Genomic DNA, 16,483 nt, shown 5'->3' with positions numbered 1-16,483 from the left:
TAATGGATAAATGGAATAACAGAATGATGGATGGATGGATGGATGGATGGATGGATGGATGGATGGATGGATGGATGGATGGAATAAATAGATGGATTGATGGATGAATGGAATAACAGAATAATGGATGGATGGATTAATGGAATAAATAGATGGATAAATGGAATAACAGATGGATGGATGGATGGATGGATGGATGGAATAAATAGATGGATTAATGGATAAATAGAATAACAGAATGATGGATGGAATAAATAGATGGATTGATGGATGAATGAATGGAATAACAGAATGATGGATGGATGGATGGATGGATGGATGGATGGAATAAATAGATGGATAAATGGAATAACAGAATAACAGATGGATGGATGGATGGATGGATGGATGGATGGATGGATGGATGGATGGATGGATGGAATAAATAGATGGATTAATGGATAAATAGAATAACAGAATGATGGATGGAATAAATAGATGGATTGATGGATGAATGGAATAACAGAATAATGAATGGATGGATAGATAGATGGATGGATGGATGGATGGATGGATGGATGGATGGATGGATGGATGGATAGATGGATGGAATAAATAGATGGATTGATGGATGAATGGAATAACAGAATAATGGATGGATGGATGGAATAAATAGATGGATTAATGGATAAATGGAATAACAGAATGATGGATGGATGGATGGATGGATGGAATAAATAGATGGATTAATGGATAAATGGAATAACAGAATGATGGATGGATGGATGGATGGATGGATAAATGGAATAATTAATAATTCCATTATCATTCGATCCATCCATCAGTCATTCCATCAGGCCGTCCGTTCATCAATGTCATTCCATCCATCCATCCATCCATCCATCCATCCATTCATTGTTTGACCATGAAACAGCACTGTAATGAAATCCAAAATTGTAGCTAACCATGAAGTTAGCTACAATTAAGTTTAAAATCAATGTGAATGTCAAATACAACTCAAAATCTAAACTATGCCACTTCATTTTTGGCGAGAAATTAACAATGAAGTTGAGTGTTTGATGAGAGAATATCCCTTTAAATCTGAACTCGTTCGTGACGTCTTTCAGGTTCCCACCGGTTCGTGATTTATAATCGTATGTAAAATCAATGATGGTTTATCTCAGAATGAACTGTGAACTGAACAAACAAACACGAGCAGATAACAAGAGTTCATGTCAAAGTCATCAGCCGAGATGAACTAAGAACTTTGTGTTGATGAATTAAAGTCATGGTCAGAAAAAAAGAGGTTTTCTGGCGCACAGCATATCCATGAACGATTTCACATGTGTATGAAGGACAGCATTATTTTAGGAGCTGTAACTGTTCAATCCTACACTGTAAACATTTGTTGTTGTTTTAACTTAAAAAAGTAAGTAACCTGGTTGACTTAAAATTTTGAGTTTATTGTAATTAAAATTTGAGTTGATGCAATGAAGGAAATTTGTTTAATAAATAGAAACTCAAAATATTATTGTATCTGAACCACATAAAAATGTGATAAATCATGAAAATAGCACAATTTGGCTGCGTCATCACAAATAAAACACACACAATAATATTTTTTTACAGTGTATTTAATCTTTTTTAAATATAATGTATTTTATTAAGTATATTTTAAGTTTAAATATTGCTGTTGTGTGAATGATTAATAATATTTTTTATCCCACACTGTAAAAAATTAAAAGTAAAATTTTGAGTTAATACAATGAACGTTTTTTGAAATTCGACAACCTTTATTAAAATATTAAAAAAAATTGTAAGCATATTGGGTAATTGTGTGTGTTTTATTTGTGATGACGCAGCCAAATTGTGCTATTTTCATGATTTATCACATTTTTATGTGGTTCAGATACAATAATATTTTGAGTTTCTATTTATTAAACAAATTTCCTTCATTGTATCAACTCAAATTTTTAATTTCAATAAACTCAACATTTTAAGGTAACCAGGTTACTTACTTTTTTAAGTTAAACCAACAAAGTTTTTTACAGTGCATGCAATCTCTCAATTAAATTGAGCCCATGCAACTAATAACTAATAGACAATAAGCAAAATGCTTATATTCCCTTGCTTTTTTATTGCAAATCATTTGACGTATTTGACATTGTGAATTGCTGACCCTGCTATCTTTCCCTTGTGCTGGTGCACTGTAAAAATAAAAATAAAAATAAAAATTGATAAGGCCTGGTGTGAGCCAGAGTTATCAGTTTGCCTGTGTATAAAGGCTGATTAAGTGGATGTTCACAGATATGAAAATATAACAAACAACAGCCTATAGCCTGTTCACTTCTAAAGCCACTTATTGTATATTCTGTAATTTACTCATCTTTAAATAATTTTCAAATCAACTTTCCTCTGCAAATGTTGACGTGTATACTTCGATTAATGTTATATGTGAACCATATACTGAGCAAAATGTTGTTGTCATTATTATTAGTCTTCTTGCCGGAGCTCGTGGGTCATACAGCAGACCTCCAACCGTCTTTCATTAACAGACTGAACAGTTTCAGGCCTGTTGACGGCAAACCAGCTCTAATGAAACGCAGTGGGTGTAAAAACAGCGCTGCTTCAAACCCAATTACATCTGACGCTTCCTCGTCTCTTCTGCTGTTCATTGAAAAGGACAATAATCAGGAACTAATCAAACTTTGGTATTGGCCCTGATGAAAGGCTCATTTTCTCTGCGTGCCGTCTATCCTGATCTGTTTTCTTCTCGATGGGGAATCTTTCCGAGCGCGCATATTGCCATGGCAACTTTGTAATGAGACGCTATCTTGTGTGAATAAGTCTGCTGGGAGATTGAGATTTTATTCAAAACCGGTGTGTGTGTGTGTGTGTGTGTGTGTGTGTGTGTGTGTGTGTGTGTGTGTGTGTGTGTGTGAGTGTTTGTGTGCAATGAGACAGAAAGAAATCACACAGCAGCGGACAGCCAGCATAACAAACGCCTGAAATGTCTAGTTTTGGACACTCCTGTCACAATTCAGAGGATGCGTCCTTCGTAGGTCGAACTGAGTGTTGTTAAAGGTGCCCTAGAATGATTTAAAACAATATGTTAAATTGTTCTCTGATATCTACACAGAGAGTATGTGGCTTATTTAAGGGAAAAAATTGTCCAGATACATTTTTACAGGTCCATTTACAAACCTATAAATGGTCCCTAGGATGTAATGCTCTGTTTTTGCCTTATTTGGAAGAGTCATGAATATTAATGTTGAGCTCTGCTCTGATTGGCTTATTTCAGCAGCACACAGCAGTTCAGTGAAGCGGCTCGTGAGTCCTGACCGTCCTGACAGAACACAGACCGACTGAACGACACTTTAAGCAGAACATCTCAAATGGAGATTTGCTGAAATGCAGCTTACTTGTTTATTGGTGTTTTCAGATCATCCGCGAGCAAGAGAGAGCTTGTGTGCATATGGTTGCCAGATTGGACATGTTTAGGTAAAACAACGGATATTAAACGCGTTCTTTACACTGAAAAGGTCTGTTTGGGGGATTTAATTACTGAAATCTGGCAACCGCAGGAACAATCTTCCTCCCTCAGACAAAACCAAAACCAGTGATTTTAGATCTGTCTTTTTCCGTCAAGGATATTGCATGTTAATATAATGCTAGTCACAATGTAGGCTAACGTTACGCAGTGACTGTGATGTACTCTGAAATACAAGCATGTAAAAACATCATACTTATGTTCTCAAAAATATAAATATATATATTTTTACAAAATGAATAGCCTTGTCAAATGACTGTCGTTTTAACTTATATGGTGGAGAAGGTGACGTTTGTTAGAAGGATCGAGTGAACGATCTGTAACCAAAGTATCTACGGTTGTATTTTGTAATACAAAATAATATTACCCTTTGTCATTAGACACACTATTTAGTTTGGTATGGTACTTGGTGTTTCCTATTGTTACAGTACTATATCTTGCGTTATCTAGACAAATGCTGTCTCTCTAAAAAAAACTTTCAATTTAATCAGAAATTGTTTAAACAGTCGGTAAGTGGATAAATCGCTGCTTACTGCTTGCAGGAATATAGTCGCCCCTTTCTTCAGTTTAAGACGCTGAGCGAAGCTTGCTTAAAATGGGCCGAACAAACGAACAATCTTGAATTAAATTGTTTGGTATCGGATTATAAACATAAACCATGACTGTTGACATTTTTTATCTGTGGGAAGGGTAGAAAAGTCCTCACGTCCCCTGCACAGCCTGAACATGACACATGTTTCCATGAGAGCTGATGTTTTGCTTTCCTCAAGTGTCGCTTGTTTACCTGCAGTCCTGATGATTCGGCTCCGTCATTTCCGCCTGATAATGAACATGTTTGGACAGATGCAAATGTTGGGGGCGTGCATATAAATGATCCCCAACGCTTGTGTCACGGTTGGCGTTATGTTGAGAAGCACTTTTTTTCCCGTGGTGTTTTTGATTTACGAGATTTACATAAGAAGGAGGAGGCGATGGTGTTTGAGACTCACAGTATGTGATGTCCATGTACTGAACTCTTATTATTTCACTATGGCAAGGTTAATTCAATTTTTCATTCTAGGGCACCTTTAAATGGGACGGCCTGTGACTGGGCTGTCGCAAAAAAGGCTCCTTCAAATATGGCCTTGAAATACATTTTCCTTTTCACGTGCAATGAAGGAGACAACAGATGGATCCTTTGCGGCCTTGCCTATCCCATAATGCATTGCACGCCGGTGACGACCAGAGAGAAATTGCTGTATTACAGTTTTATATTGAAGCTTGTTTTCACCACAGAATTTAAATAAATTTGAAACACATTTGCGAGTTTGTATTTTGCATTCTGCCGTTCTTTTCTCACAGCTGCAAGATATAAACTCGCACTTTAAATTTTAACGCTATCCCGTCTTTTTCTTTCAATTGCGAGGAAAAGAAATATTAGATTACATAAAAACATTTTAATTCAGTGGCCGAAACAAAATTCAATACTTTTAAATGTAAGCATTGGCTTTGCAACTTCTAATGGTACAAATGTAAAAATAAAATATATATAAAGCGGCTCAATTTTCGACATATTAGTAGGATATGCAGCTTTATATAGTAGGCTACTCTTTAGTTTAAAGTATGCAAAGTATTGAATATTAAAAAATGTAAGTATAAAATTGAGTGTCAGTAGTGAGCATATACCGTAAAAAAATATGGACGGTGCGACTTCATTTTCTTACGCTGAAGTAAAGTTGTCAGTGTGAAATAAACAGTTATGGAAATGTAGAAATTAAAGCTCCAAAAATCCTGAATAAAGTCCATTGGTGCCTCAGAGAAGCTGTCAGTCTAAGCTGTCAATCATGACGTCGCATACCCCGTTTTTATATCATAAAATAACTAAATTAAACTAAACGGGGGTGATCGAGGCGTTTTGGCTTCAGTTTTTAACACTAGTGCAGTAGGCTTGGGGGTTATGCGACGTTTGTTTCCGACCTCATCATAACAATAACTAATCACTTTCAGTATTTTTTTTAAAGAGATGAGTGCTTAACCATCAACAGACAATCAGAATCATACCTGTCAAGTATCCAGTTTTGGCCGGGAAAGTCCCGTATTTTACGATACTTTCCCGCAGGCCTCCCGTATTAGTATTTTCCTGTAAATATCCTGTATTTTAACCTGCATTATTAAAATTATATAAAATTATAATACTGGAGGGAAAAAAACGAAAACCTTTCCAATCTGAGCTGATCTGCTGTAGCCTACAGTACTGTAGGTGGCCGTTATCGCAAGGTTAGTGTGTGAGGTCAGATGACGAGTGACAACGCGGGGGAAAACAAAAACAAAACAGAGACGGATGATGGACGTAAGACAGAAGGCACTCCTGCCAAAAAACAAAACCCTCGTGTAAATACCGTGATCAATGGGACAGCAAATTTAATTTTCTGAAGAGGAGCAGGTGGGGGACAGTCACGCGTTTTGTAACAGCGACTTCAGCATCTCACAGCCATATCATGTGCAACAGCGGAAGATCTTTTAAAGTGACAGTAACCACTTTAAATGTCAATGTAAAGAACTAAAGTAATCGCTCACTAAATATGCTCTGCTCTTGACTGAATAACTTCAGTACCTTTAATAAAGATTAATCTATATATAATTCATAACTTATGCAGTGCAAACTGATAACAATTTATGTATTTTTTTCCTACTTGTTGAGTTGTTATACAAGTCGGAAGAGCACAGGTACAAATTTAAAGTATTATTAGGGTCGCCCCTGATCTTTTGATACCCAAAAGTTGACAGGTATGATCAGAATTCAGACTTTAAAGAGCTCGAGCATTTCAAGCGGCAGACGACAAAACGGGTCGTAATAAACCAGAACGTTTATCATGCGTTGGTGTGGACGCTACTATAGCTATGGTGATAGACATTTTTATAGTTCTCATTCTGGACGAGCGTTTAAATGTAAAAGTGTGTGGTCGTTAGCTAACAAGCTCATGATTTACTTTCTGTAAAATCTTCCAGTGCGTCGCATCAAACTCTTTTACTTACAGAGCAAGTCCTGTTTTCACACAGAATCAGTAATGAAATCGACTGGAAACACTGCGAGCGTGTGTGTGTGTGTGTGTGTGTGTGTGTGTGTGTGTGTGTGTGTGTGTGTGTGTGTGTGTGTGTGTGTGTGTGTGTGTGTGTGTGTGTGTGGCTATTCACACCTCCCCGTCTCTCCTCTCACATCTCTCTTTTCTCACAGAGCTGGGAAAACTGGCGGCACTCATGGACACAATTCAGGGATTGAGAGATCTCAAAATTCTGTCACTGTGGTGAAGGAACGAAACATGAGCGCCCAGATCATATCATCACCGCATGATGTGTGGGGTTGATTTGTAGTTTACAGAACGAAATAACAACTGGTGCTTTAATGAGCATTAGCATAAAGTAGTTAGCCGACATTTCTGTCATTTACCGATCTTTAAAAGTGCACTTTCAGCCCCCCTAAGTTATAGCTTTACCCGCAAGGTTCAGGCTTATTTGTTCATTAATGGCATCAGTAACTAGCCGTCCTCGACTTGAATTTTGTCACATTAATGTTGACTTTAAAAAAGTCGCTCAACCGCTACTTACCCGACCACGTAACGTTACATAAAACACTGCTAAAAGTGTTAAAAAAACATATAAGTATGTGTTGTGTAAGCTGTTATAACCCTCCCAAAAGTAGGCGCTTTTTGATTTTTTTTATATAAATTGTTTCTTGAAAGTGTGTAACTCAGGCCCTGTGTGCTCTAGGACCCTGCAGACAGTTTGGGCTGCTTCCAGCATGTATAATTAATTTAAAGGAACTGTATGCAAGAAATATATTTCAATTTATTATAAAATGCCCCTGATATGTCACTAGACATTAATAAATCATGTTAATTTAAAATACTTATATCAGTGACAACAGTAGTCCGGCCAGGATATTGTCATTTAAAAGTTGTTGTTGCAGCCCTCAACTGATGTTGATGTTTTGGCCTGAAGCTCCGCCCTTCACCTATCGACCAATCACAACGTCAGGAGTGTTTCATCATCCAGGGGGTGGGGGATACACCACTCTGCTGTCATTTGAAAGTGATTGCAGTACCAGTTTTGGCCACAATCTTACATACACTTCCTTTAATGACACTGGGATATTGCATTTATATCACTGTATATGGTGGGTGGAGGGAGGGGGAAGGGGGTCATCCCTTCAGACCCATTTGAGTAAATCTGTCATACAACATGACACAGACAAACTTCTTTTTCCCACTATTTTGCTCAAAGCAGACAAATGACGTGCACTCCACTGACTTCAATCGCTGAAAATCGCTTCTCGTTTGCATAAAGTTGAAATTTCTGAGCTTTTGTCGCGTCTCACGTCGCTTGACACGCCCACATTCTGTCGCCAACGGTCACTGTCGCTCATGTCGCCGGAAGTCGCCAGCGCTCCATTGAAATGAATGGGATCATGTCGCTGCGTGTCGCTGGCGGTGTGAACGGGGCTTCAGGGTTCTATTCAGACAGGGACAAAGTAGATGGAGCAGCTTTTCTTTATTTAAGGATATGACGAGACACACGTATGGGCGAGGGATGTATGACCGCAATTTCCCCCGGAAACCGTCCTGACTAGTTACGTTCGTTCGTTCGTTCGTTCGTTCGTTCGTTCATTCGTTCTAGAAATAATCCAGTGAATAATTTCTCAAGAAAGGGAATAATCTAGTAATAACAAAAATATTCATTCATTCAGCCTTTCATTCATTCAGTCATTCATTCATTCAGCCATTCCCTTACTCATTCATTCATTCAGCCACTCATTCAGTCATTCATTCAGTCATTCATTCATTCAGCCATTCCTTTAGTCATTCATTCATTCAGCCACTCATTCAGGCATTCATTCAGTCATTCATTCATTCATTCAGCCACTCATTCAGTCATTCATTCATTCAGCCACTCATTCAGTCATTCATTCAGTCATTCATTCATTCAGCCACTCATTCAGTCATTTAGTCAGTCATTCATTCATTCAGCCATTCCTTTAGTCATTCATTCAGCCACTCATTCAGTCATTCATTCATTCAGCCACTCATTCAGTCATTCATTCAGTCATTCATTCATTCATTCAGCCACTCATTCAGTCATTTAGTCAGTCATTCATTCATTCAGCCATTCCTTTAGTCATTCATTCAGCCACTCATTCAGTCATTCATTCATTCAGCCACTCATTCAGTCATTCATTCAGCCATTCCTTTAGTCATTCATTCATTCAGCCACTCATTCAGTCATTCATTTAGCCACTCATTCAGTCATTCATTCATTCATTCAGCCACTTATTCAGTCATTCATTCAGCCACTCATTCAGTCATTCATTCAGCCACTCATTAATTCATTCATTCATTCAGCCATTCATTCATTCATTCATTCAGCCATTCCTTTAGTCATTCAGCCATTCCTTTAGTCATTCTTTCATTCAGCCATTCCTTTAGTCATTCATTCATTCAGCCATTCATTCAGTCATTCATTCAGCCATTAATTCAGCTATTCATTTAGCCGTTTATTAATTCATTCAGCCATCCATTCAGGCATTCATTCATTCACTCATTCATTCAGCATTCATTCATTCAGCCATTCCTTCAGTAAGCCATTCATTGAGTCAGCCTTTCATTCATTCACTCATTCATTCAGCATTCATTCATTCAGCCATTCCTTCAGTAAGCCATTCATTGAGTCAGCCTTTCATTCAGTCAGCCATTCATTCAGTCATTCATTCATTCATTCATTCATTCAGCCATTCATTCATTCAGTCATTCATTTATTCAGCCATTCATTCATTCAGCCTTTCATTCAGCCTTTCATTTATTAATTCATTCAGCCATTCATTTAGTCATTCATTTAGTCATTCATTCATTCATTCATTCAGCCATTCATTCAGCCTTTCATTTATTAATTCATTCAGCCATTCATTTAGCCCTTCATTCATTCATTCAGCCATTTATTCAGTCATGCATTAGGCCTTTCATTAATTCATTCATTCAGCCATTCATTCAGCCATTCATTCAACCAACCATCCATTTATTCATTCAGCCATTCATTCATTAATTAATTAATTCATTCATTCATTTAGCCATTAATTAATTCATTCAGTCAGCCAGGAGTTAATAGTCCAGTAAATCATTTCACAACTTAAAGATTATTTATATTTGTTTTGTTGTTTTTTTGCTTGCTTTCTTTGAGCATCCAGTGAAATCGGTAAGCGAATATTCTATTATTATTTTCAGAAGAGGCGCCGAGGGGCTGAAAGAGCAGCGCACAGAAAGGAACACAACACCAGCAGCTCACCGCAGAGTACAGTAAATCTGTAAAACTTTGCTCCAGGGGATTTGAACCCACAAACCTTGAGCTCTTAAAACACTTGACCCATAAACCACACAGCAGTATCAGATGTTTGCACAGACCCAAGTAAATCGTCAGCTAGCCGCTCACTCCCTGGAGTTCAGAGCTGGATGTCCTGTAGAGAAAAACAGTCACTGCTGTAACTGAGAACACGTACTATGAACTGTTAAAATGTAGTTTTTCTCTGTTCAGCCCAAAGGAAGCAATCCTCACCGTGATATTGAGCTTCACAGTGTCACTGCATGTGAGGAGCTTCACATCTTTTTAGTTCCCTCCAGAGGACTAATTCAGACTAAAATGAGCTCTCAAATCAATTTCATGCACACTTTCTAAAGATTATCTGTAAGTAATGAACATAACTTTGGTCTGCTCCTCACACAAAGCATCATGCGACTTCAAATGATTTGGAATATAATGCATTAGTCATATTGTTATGAAACGGAAAATGTATTTAAAAATACAAAAAAAATCACATGTAAGTATTCATAGTCTTTGCTCAATACTTTGTTGAAGCACTGTTGGCACCAATAACAGCCTCAAGTCTTTTTGAGTATGATGCTTCAAGCTTGGCACAGCTATTGTTGGGCAGTTTCTCCCGTTCTTCTTCTCAGGACCTCTCGAGCTCCATCAGGTTGGATGGGGAGCGTCGGTGCACAGCCATCTTCAGATCTCCAGAGATGTTCAATCAGGTTCAAGTCTGAGCTCTGGCTGGGCCACTCAAGGACATTCACAGAGTTGTCCCGTAGCCACTCCTTTGTTATTGGCTGTGTGTTTAGGGTCGTTGTCCTGTTGTAAGATGAACCTTCGCCCCAGTCTGAGGTCCAGAGCGCTCTGGAGCAGGTTTTCATCAAGGATGTCTCCGTACATTGCTGCATTCATCTTTCCCTCGATCCTGACTCGTCTCCCAGTTCCTGCCGCTGAAAAACTTCCCCACAGCATGATGCTGCCACCACCACGCTTCACTGTAGGGATGGTATTGTCCAGGTGACGAGCGGTGCCTGGTTTCCTCCAGACATGACGCTTGCCATTCAGGCCAAAGAGTTCAATCTTTGTTTCATCAGACCAGAGAATTTAGTTTCTCATTTAGGTCTGCGAGTCCTTCAGGGGCCTTTTGGCAAACTCCAGACGGGCTTTTACTGAGGAGACAGGCCTGATTGGTGGAGCGCTGCAGAGATGGTGGTTCTTCTGGAAGGTTCTCCTCTCTCCACAGAGAAACGCTGGAGTCAGATCGGCCATTGGGTTCTTGGTCATCTCCCTGATTAAGGCCCTTCTCCCCCAATCGCTCAGTTTGTACGGCGGCAGCTCGAGCAAGAGTCCTGGTGGGTCCAAACTTCTTCTGTTTATGGCCCATTGGGACCTTCAATGCTACAGAGACTGTGATAGCTGTAACCTTCCTGTATATCCATCCACACATCCATATCCCATTCAATTCGATCCATCCATAAATATACAAACATGAAAATCTAATTTATTTCACATTTCAGCAATCTATATTTTTTAATAAAGCAAAGCAAAATGCAGCAATGTATTGCTATTATATTTTCTTATTCAATTGGCAATATTGTACATTTTGGACGATCCATCTTAAAAGATTGGAAAACAAACAAATTTGCATCTACTTTTGGTTACAGTCAGCATGAGAGAGAATCAGTGATGGTGTGTGTGAGAGAGAAAGTGTGTGTTTAACAAGCTAAATAGTGCTATTTGCTATCAGCACCAACTTTGCTAATTCAGTCTTGGAGTTCTAAGTTTAGTGACGTGAACACAGGTAAAGATGAATGACTTCTAAACTCATTGTTTTAATCCGATTAGTAACTCTATTCTTACCAGGGTGAAAGGCTCTTCACATGATTATAGAGTAAAAATAAACACAACCCGACTGTAAAGAGAAAATATCGGAGTGGAGCTATAATATTGTTATGTGTGTGTGGTTTTGCATAGCAGTCGGATGTCCTCTGCAAATCGGGATTATCTGTGTCTTCTCCACTCTCTGATTTCAGCTGCCATTGCTGAACAGCCCAAATACATCCCAAAATATCCCACTTTCTCAATCTCGCCTCAAGCTTCCAACCTGTTTAAATCCACAGAGATTCACACTGCAGTTCGGAAGTGGGAGTCTTGATTTTTATATATAATATTAGGATTTATTTCACTCATGTTTCTGGTTCAGAGTAAAGAGGATTATATTTTATTATTAACCCGGGGGAACCTTTTAATTTGCTCTTTTGTAGTCTTTATGTATTTTTCAGTTATGTCTCAGCTTTGTGTCAGATGTTTAGATCATTTGATCTCTGAATCGTCTGAAACTCTCGGGTCGTATTTTTCAGTAGAAGCATCAGATGCAGAAGCGGTTGAGATCTTGTTGAGATGTCATTTTGTGATTTTTCTCCTCTATGTAAGGTCTATTTGATTCATTCATGATGAACATCAATCAGGCATTGTGTGTGTGTGCGTGTGTGTGTGTGTGTGTGTGTGTGTGATCTCAGCATGAGTCTGCTGGAACGCAGCGAGTCCAGAAGTGCTGGAATGTGTTACGTAACAGCAGCTCTGGCTCTGACTGCATCTCTTTCCACTTCATACTGACGCGGAGAGAAACATTTGGATCTGGAAAAAGCGCTCTGAAACATCTGTGAGAAGGCTTAGAAAATAATGTAAAACATTGCGTGATTGTTCTGTGTGTGTGTGTGTGTGTGTGTGTGTGTGTGTGAGAGAGAGAGAGAGCGAGTGTGTGTGAGAGAGAGAGAGAGCGAGTGTGTGTGAGAGAGAGAGAGAGAGTGAGTGTGTGTGAGAGATTGTGTTTTTGCGTGTGCGAGACTGTGTGTGTGTGTGTGAGAGAGAGAGAGAGAGAGTGTGTGTGTGTGTGTGTGTGTGTGTGTGTGTGTGTGTGTGTGTGTGTGTGTGCGAGACTGTGTGTGTGTGTGTGAGAGAGAGAGAGTGTGTGTGTGTGTGTGTGTGTGTGTGTGTGTGTGTGTGTGTGTGTGTGTGTGTGTGTGTGTGTGTGTGTGTGTGTGTGTGTGTGTGTGTGTGTGTGTGTGTCGTTGTTGTGTTTTCTCTCTGTTGTCTCACAGGAAGTGACCACCCTGCCACTGTCGTCCCCAGAGAGACAAAGATAGAAATGCGATCAAGTTCACCGCGACAACAACTGCATGACAAACACTCAAACGTGATCAACTTCATCTGGCTCATGTTTATAAAATATAAAACATTTTTACTACTGTTTTGGGTCGGTAAGACTTTTTAATGTGTTTTAAAGAAGTCTCTTCCGCTCACCAGGGCCACTAAAAGCCAAGTCAACTTTATTTATAAAGTGCTTTTACAATGACAAAAATACTGTAAAATCTGAAATATTTCGGAATATTATAAAAATTTAATTTGTGTTTTGTATGTATATATCACCTAAAGGATTATTAGGAACACCACACTAATACTGTGTTTGACCCCCTTTCTCCTTAATTCTCCGTGGCATTGATTCAACAAGGTGCTGAAAGCATTCTTTAGAAATGTTGGCCCATATTGATAGGATAGCATCTTGCAGTTGATGGAGATTTGTGGGATGCACATCCAGGGCACGAAGCTCCCGTTCCACTGCATCCCAAAGATCCTCTATTGGGTTGAGATCTGGTGACTGTGGCGGCCATTTTAGTACAGTGAACTCATTGTCATGTTCAAGAAACCAATTTGAAATGATTCAAGCTTTGTGACATGGTGCATTATCCTGCTGGAAGTAGCCATTAGAGGATGGGTACATGGTGGTCATAAAGGGATGGACATGGTCAGAAACAATGCTCAGGTAGGCCGTGGCATTTAAACGATGCCCAATTGGCACTAAGGGGCTTAAAGTGTGCCAATAAAACATCCCCCACACCATTACACCACCACCACCAGCCTGCACAGTGGTAACAAGGCATGATGGATCCATGTTCTCATTCTGTTTACGCCAAATTCTGACTCTACCATCTGAATGTCTCAACAGAAATCGAGACTCATCAGACCAGGCAACATTTTTCCAGTCTTCAACTGTCCAATTTTAGTGAGCTTGTGCAAGTTGTCGCCTCTTTTTCCTATTTGTAGTGGAGATGAGTGGTACCCGGTCGGGTCTTCTGCTGTTGTAGCCCATCCGCCTCAAGGTTGTGCGTGTTGTGGCTTCACAAATGCTTTGCTGCTTACCTCGGTTGTAACGAGTGGTTATTTCAGTTAAAGTTGCTCTTCTATCAGCTTGAATCAGTCGGCCCATTCTCCTCTGACCTCGAGCATCAACAAGGCATTTTCTCCCACAGGACTGCCGCATACTGGATGTTTTTCCCTTTTCACACCATTCTTTGTAATCCCTAGAAATGGTTGTGTGTGAAAATCCCAGTAACTGAGCAGATTGTGAAATACTCATTTCACGTCTGGCACCAACACCACGCCACGCTCAAATTGGCTTAAATCACCTTTCTTTCCCATTCTGACATTCAGTTTGGAGTTCAGGAGATTGTCTTGACCAGGACCACACCCCTAATGCATTGAAGCAACTGCCATGTGATTGGTTGATTAGAGAATTGCTTTAATGAGAAATTGAACAGGTGTTCCTAATAATCCTTCAGGTGAGTGTATATATACGCACATGTATTAAAATGTAGTTTATTCCTGTGACGTTAAAGCTGTATTTATCATCATTCCTCCAGTCTTCAGTGTCTCATGATCCTTCAGAAATCATTCTGATATGAGGATTTGATGAGGATTTGATGATCAAGAAACCTTTATAATTATTATCAGTGTTCAAAACAGTTGTGCTGGTTCATATTTTTTATGCATTTTAGGATTTTCTGATTAATAGAAAGTTTGAAAGAACAGCGTTTATTTAAGATGATAATGAAATCGTTTGTCACTTTATAAAAGTCCTATGACTTTTGGTCAGTTTAATGCATCCTCGCTGAATAAAATTAATTGTTAAAATAAAATAAATTAAAAAACAAAAAACAAACAGTAGTTTCTTCACTCTGCAATGTCCCAGATGTGTGTTTTATGTTACGGGCTATTTATTTTTCATCTATGAAAGATAAGTCTGTATTTGCCCAAGACAACCTTCACGCTGATAAAGCGTCAGGCAGAAATAACCTCGCAGAAACCACATGACACACACAAACACAAAGGCTTAGTGTGTTTACAGTGGAGTGGCTTACAATGCACACATGAACACAGAGCATTTCTATTTCACATCACGATTTTAAGCTCCATAATTCCCATTAAAACTGGAGCGGCCTGTGAGAGGGAAATAAAGTGACTTGTCATTCCGGTGTTTAACAATGCGCTCTAATGGAATGACCCAGATAGCGTGAGATATACGAGTCACATACTGTAATTAATGTGAAAATGCCACAGTAAATAATATGAGCACAAGACACGCGGCTTTTAGAAGAGAAGCTTCTATTTAGAATCTTCAAGGGTTCTGTCAGATGTATATAAAACTGTTGAGGGGTTCCATCGTGGAATCATTTTATGGATTCCGTTTGGTTCCGTTGTCAGGAAAACAGTGCGCAAACATCGGCTACTTTATCCCTAGCAGAAATACAAATCAAATATATAACGCAATCATATGAAGAACAATTTGAAAGCTTAGAGTCTCTGCTTTCTGGAGATGGGCATCACTGTGGCATTTGTTTTAGATGATGTAACTTATTCACACTAAATCACTCTGGTACCATTTCCACCTGGGTTTGGATTTGGCCTATTGAAAAGCTTCCCACAGTAGTCTAAAAAGTTAAAAACTAAATTGTAATCTTACAGTAAACCATTTGAAGTTACATAAACCACTGCTAAAAGTGATACACATATAAGTATGTGTTGCCTGAGCTGTAATGGCAATAAATGCAATATCCCTTTTTTTTCGTTGTTGTTTTTTTACCGTTTTTTTTACTGAAATTACTTAAAACACTTCTGAAAGTGATAAATATTATAGTTTATTCTGTTTGTGATATAATAAACATATAAAATAATAAAATAAAAACAGACAAAGAAAACAGGTTTTTTTGTTTTGTTTTGTTTTTTTGGTTATAAATGCAGTTTTGAATCTATCTACTGTTTGCTGCCATCTAAAGGAAACAGCCCAAACTGTCTGCAGGGTGCTAGAGCACACATGGCCTGAGATAAACACTTTCAAATGTGAATTTATATTTTAAAAAATCTAAATTGTGTATTTAGAGGCCACTGTATGTGGGAATGGAAAGCTTTTCAATTTGGGTAGGCCAAAATCCAGGTGTAAATCCCCAAAAATGGCCCCAGGGCTTAATTGGTCAAGAAGTTTTTTTATATATATTTTTGGCATAAAGGTTTCTTTTAAAGTTGAGGCAAGCCTAGAGTTCCGTATAGAACCTTTCCTGGTATATAACTACTGAACCTTGCATTCTAAGAGTGAATTGAGGTAACATCTATAGTCTCTGGTACACTATAAGCCTTGTTCGTAGGAATTTATTTGCATTCAGTTTATACACAGAAGAAACAGAACAGACCTTTTTTTTTTTTTCAAATTTCGACTTTTGTTTTCAAATGCTTGACATGCTTTATTGACTTGGAGGTAGCAACTCAATGGGTTCTTTTCATTCTTTT

The 16,483-nt window shown here is 38.6% G+C and overlaps 1 long non-coding RNA gene across 1 annotated transcript in view; it reads left to right on the top strand.

Annotated features, from left to right (window-relative positions):
* Positions 1 to 10,072, top strand: part of LOC137091855 (uncharacterized) — a 60,130-nt gene extending 50,058 nt beyond the window's left edge. Inside the window, exon 3 of the long non-coding RNA XR_010908144.1 lies at positions 9,781 to 10,072. This is a non-coding gene — a long non-coding RNA (uncharacterized lncRNA). The remainder of the gene's footprint in view (positions 1 to 9,780) is intronic.
* The last annotated feature ends 6,411 nt before the right edge of the window (positions 10,073 to 16,483 follow it).

Source organism: Pseudorasbora parva, chromosome 2 (genome assembly GCF_024679245.1).
Source record: "Pseudorasbora parva isolate DD20220531a chromosome 2, ASM2467924v1, whole genome shotgun sequence".
NCBI lineage: Eukaryota > Metazoa > Chordata > Actinopteri > Cypriniformes > Gobionidae > Pseudorasbora > Pseudorasbora parva.
The sequence above is the reverse complement of the archived record's forward strand: the minus strand, read 5'-3'. Positions and strand labels throughout refer to the sequence as shown.